Below are 6,000 nucleotides of genomic sequence, written 5' to 3'. Positions count from 1 at the left end.
CATATTGTCTTAGGTGGCCATCTAAAATAAGACTCATTACAATCTACTTACGTGTAATGGGCCTTAGTCATAAGTCTACTTACAATACATTCAAGTTTGGTTTTCACTTGGACATTAACAATTAAGTAAGAATCGTATACCTTCTTCCTAAACCATGTTCAAAACATTCTCTAAAGCAGACGCTAAAACTCAATCCGAAAAGCTTCCAACAAAATTTCTTCGACCAAATCAATTCCAGCGAGAATTATTAGCACCTTAGCTACGTAAAATTTTACGGTTCTAAAGGAGTACGGTGCAACCTTTTTTAAGAATATCATACGGATTTTTCCCTACTCCATGTATGTTAAGCCTATCCCTTCTTTTTTTTTGGCATGACCCATACGACACGAACGAAATGAGCAAATACACAACTTTCATAAATGACTCTATTTATAAAAATACTAGGGGTGTCTATATTCTTGATTCCCCATGTGAATTAGTAATTAACCACAGCACAAGGAGAAAAGAGATATAAAATATAAATATAAGCCATAATTGAGCAATCTATCACTGAAATGGAAAGAGTCCAGTAAGCTAGATTGTATGCAAGTGTACATGATTGTAAAAGCCTTTAAAGCTGTAGAGAAAAGGTTGAATGTATCATCATGTGTTGTCTTGCTTCGCTTATATTCTGTTATTGATTCTCTTATCATTGAAATATTTGAGCAGCAAGGCTTAACGCACTAACACAATGGTTTTCCCATATGAAAAAAATATTGTTATCTCTTAATTATTATTATATCTTCTGTTCATGGGTCTCGAAAAAATACGTATTTGATAAAGTTTATCCGACAAGCATATTATTTTATGACATTCCTAAAAATCTTATTAACGTATTTCTTATACATTTCATGCATTTATACATGTACATTGACACATGACCAGATGGCTTTATATATATATATATATATATATATGTATATGTATATGGGATATGGGAAAAGTTACAGCGTTATATACGCACCACTACCTGATCAGCTGATATACGTTGATGATTTTGCCCACAGTGGCCGAGATGATATGATGGGATGCCCTCATAGGCCTGATGATGTTATGAAACATGTACCTATGCATAACATGACATTCATATGCATATGCATGACACTATAATTATTTCATAATTTACAGAGTTATCAAGACTTACAGATTAAGTCATTTACTCTATAATTCTGCCATGTATATTATGTACTTATTTATGTGCCTTACATACATGGTACATTATTTGTACTGATATTCCTTTTTCCTGGAGACGCTGCGTTTCATGCCCGCAGGTCCTGATAAACAGGGCAAGAGTCCTCCAAGGAGGCTATCAGCTCAGCGGAAGGTGTTGGTGCACTCCATTTGCTCAGGAGTTGCTTATGTGGTCAGTATGATTAGGACATGTACTGATTAGTATGGCGGGGCCTTATCCCGACTATTATGACATTTATGTACTCTTAGAGGCTTGTAGACATATGTCGTGTACGTAAAAGATTGTACGGCCTTATCGGCCTATGTTTTGAGTTTATAAATGATCATGTTGGCCTATTAGGCCCGTATGTCACGTGTATATCATGATGTAATAAGAAAGATACGTTACATTGGTACTCGGTTGAGTAAGGTACCGGGTGTCGGTCTCCCCCCAGGTTCGGGGCGTGACAGTAAGGCAACGGGTGCCCGTCGCAGCCCATCGGTTTGGGTCGTGACAGAATCCTTCCAATCTCGTAACTGTTGATACCTTCTATCATACAACTTGTACGACTCTGACCTTGTAAGTGCGCCTATGCGACTCTTCTTTCCTTTTTACTCCAATTTACAACATCATGCATATGCATTTAAATGTCATACCATGCTTAGGTATATACGTTCATAATATCATCAAGTGTCACGACCCAAACCGATGGGCCGCGACGGGCACCCGGTGCCTTACTCAACCGAGTACCAACGTTACATATCATTCTTATCATACTGTCATTGGCAAATAGGCCAAACGGGCCATCATGGGCTAACCAGAATAAACATAAGGGAATATTCAATATAAGACGACCCAATCTGACATAAAAACTTATACATGTGACATAGAGCCTATAAGACCAAAATTACATTGAACATAGACCGATAAGGCCGTACAATCTTTCACGTACACGACATATGTCTACAAGCCTCTAAGGATACATAAATATCATAAAGGTCGGGACAGAGCCCCGCCATACCAATCAACACATGTCCTAATCATACTGACCAATAGCAACTTCGGAGCAAATGGAGCGCACCAACACCTTCCACTGAGCTGATAGCTTACTTAGAGGGTCTCAACCTGTCTATCGGGACCTGCGGGCATGAAACGCAGTGTCCCCAGGCAAAGGGACGTCAGTACAAATAATGTACCGAGTATGTAAGGCATGAAGATCAATACAAAAGAGACATAGATGAAACACGGAATAAAGAATTTCGCCTGTAAGTCTAAATAACTTTGTAAATTCTGAAATATTTATAATGTCATGCACGTGCGTATATGTGTCGTGCCATGCATAGGTATAGGTGTACATAACATCATCAAGCCTCTGAGGGCATCCTATCATATCATCTCGGCCACTGTGGGCAAAATCATCAATGTATATCAGCTGATCAGGTGATGGTGCGTATATAACGCCACAACCTTTTTCCATATCTCATATACATATAATATACGCGTATATAATGCCATATGGTCATGGGTCAATGTACATGTATAAATGCATGAAATGCATAAGAAATACGTTACTAAGATTTCTCGAAATATCATAAAATCAATATGCCTTTCGGATAAACTTTATTAAATACTTATTTTTCTGATACCTATGAATAGAAGATATAATAATAATTCACATGGGGAATCAAGAATTTAGACACCCCTAGTACTTCTATAAATAGAGTCATTTATGAAAGTTGCATATTTTGCTCGTTTTATTTGTATTATTTGGACCATGCCAAAAGGAAAGAAGGGATAGCCTTAACATACCTGAACCGATTATCTTGACAATCCATCTAACACACGTCCTTTGCGAAAAACACGTAACGGCGGATCGAAGTAGGAAAAAATCCGTATGATATTCTTGAGAAAGATTGTACCGTACTTCCTTAGAATCGCAAAGTCCTGTTGCTATTACGCAGTATAATTTCGTATGAAATTTTTTCTCTTAAGATCGTTACTTTACTTTGCTGCTCAAGAAATTCTCAAGCATCATCCCATTTTCAATTAAATGAGTTCTACGAGAAAACAAAATAGTTTCACTTTGTCTCCAAAAGTGACATGATTTCGTGGAACTTTTTGATCTCACATGTGTTACACTTTGATCAAATGTGTTGTCAAGCCTCCAGCTAGCTAGTCATAAGAGAACCTCTTCTTTATGTGTATCCACGTCCACCTACTAAGTAGTGATTAGTCATTCTAGCTACTTACACGTGGATTAATGACCACCCAATTAAGAATTATCTCAAATTACTTAAAATACTACTCCCTTTTAACACACTTTATGTACACTATTATCGTGGTCATGAGGTACCTTGTATGGTACTAGCCCATAAATACCGGATATTATGGCTCGGATCGTATTATATCCCAAATTGACAACCTTCAACGAAACTCATTTTCTTTGATTCATTCGTTTACCCTTTCACCTTCACGAATTTACTCATCATTTGTTTGAAATAGCATAATACTTAAAATCTCCATATAATCTTGTCCTTGAACTGATGTCAATTATCTTATGACAAATTCAACGCACAATACTACAGGGTGTAACATCGTCGTAATAAATTACTGCGAAGCGTAACATCATCGTAATAAATTACTGCGGAGCGTAACATCATCGTAATATAATACTGTGGAGCGTAACATCAAGCCTCTGAGGGCATCCCATCATATCATCTCGGCCACTAGGGGCAAAATCATCAATGTATACCAGCTGATCAGGTGGTGGTGCGTATATAACGCCGTAACCTTTTCCATATCCCATATACATATATACACGTATATAATGTCATGTGGTCATGGGTCAATGTACATTTATAAATGAATGAAATGCATATGAAATACGTCGATAAAATCTCTCGGAATATCATAGGACCATTATGCCTTTGACAAAATGTCATAAAATAAAATTATCAACTTACGTATTTTCTGAGATCCATGAACAGATGATAGAATAATAAGACACATGGGGAATCAAGAATATAGACACCCCTAGTATTTCTATGAATAGAGTCATTTATGGAAGTTGTGCATTTGCTCGTTTCGTTCATGTGTATAGATCATGCCAAAAGTAAAAAAGGGATAGCCTTAACATACCTGAACCGATTCTCTTGACAATCCCTCTAACACACGTCAATTGCGACAACACGTAACGACGGATCGAAGTAGGGAGAAATCCGCCTGATATTATTGAGAAAGATTGTATCGTGCTCTCTTAGAATCGCATTTTACGCTATTGTAGCATTATAAGGGTTCATAAGAATCCCCTTAAGAAAGAGAATTCCATCCGTCATAGTATCCAACGTTGCTGGTCTTTGCAAGCAACGTTATCAAATAAGAAACCATACAAGCAAATAAGATTGTATGCGTTTTTTCTCAATCATTTCTTTTCCAAGCCATTTATTTAAACTTCTTGGAAGATTATGCATCCTTACGTGACAATAGTCATCATATTAAAGTAGCTATCTTCTCTAAATTACATTCTCAAATAAGACACCAACCAAGGTAGTTATCCAAAAGACCCTTACTTGGCAACTTAAGTCTTTTGACTCATCATGCATATTGGTGCAACTTGGCTTGGCTTAATGCCATGTGGCAGCTCCAAAAATATCCTTATCCACTAAATTCCTTAATCAACTATTAATCTCCCACTAATCCAATAGTTACCAAATTATCTACATAATTAGAAATTATCTCAAATTACTTAAAATACTATCATTTTTAATACACTTTGTACATCTTACTATTATGGTCATGTGGTACCTTTTACGGCACTAGTCCATAAATATCGGATTAATGCTTAGACCATATTTTATCCCAAGATGTCAAACTTCGACGAAATTTATTTTTCTTCGATTTGCTTACCCTCTTTCTTTCACGAATTTACTCATCACTTGTTTGAAATAGCATAATGCTTATAATCTCAAAATAATCTCATTCCCGAACTTACGTTGATTAACTTACGATGAAATTTTAACGTACAAAAATGCGGGATGTAACATCTCATTTCCTAGCTTTCATCAATTTATTTATGGCGTACTTTTACGTACGAAAATATAGGGTGTAATAAATTCAGTCTCGCAGATATGACATCGTGATCCTTGATAAATATTCAAATAGGATTTGGGGTACTTAAAAGTGTCGTATAAGTGTTACGAAAATAAAAGAGAGCACCACTGAAAAACAGTCAAAATATTTAGTTTAGAAGCAACCCTGCGAGCACAAGGGCGCGAAGGTAAGTAACTAGGGATAATTATAGGCGAGGAAGGACATCAAAAATTCTATCGAGTATACGATATAATAAGCTCGCATCTTTACAAGGGTCAGAGGATCTTCCCTAAGTACTACAACGAAACACTAGCTGAAGAAATAAGGAAGAAGGCTTCAACCTAAGCACAGTGACCTAAAGAGGAAATGGTCTTGTAACAAAAGTCTCACAACAATAATGTATGCACTCCATAAGAAAGTGACAGCTATCATGGCTAATGAACGGGAAGAAAAAAAATCAAAAGGTGATATTCAAGATCATATGGGTTGTATAGAATTTCAATATGTGTGGGCACTAAGATAAACCAAGTATTCATGCAACAAGTGGCAAAGTTGAGAAGGAACGAAAGGAATTATTCGATCAATGATCCCGAATTAGTTGCATTATGAATGCACTTAAGATATCGGAATATTATCCATGCAGCTTATATGTTGACAATCATACAGCCGTAGAAGACTCCGGTATAAGTTAAAAGAAAGAA

This window comes from Nicotiana tomentosiformis, chromosome 6 (genome assembly GCF_000390325.3).
Source record: "Nicotiana tomentosiformis chromosome 6, ASM39032v3, whole genome shotgun sequence".
NCBI classification, from domain to species: Eukaryota; Viridiplantae; Streptophyta; class Magnoliopsida; order Solanales; family Solanaceae; genus Nicotiana; species Nicotiana tomentosiformis.
This window is presented reverse-complemented; position numbering follows the sequence as displayed.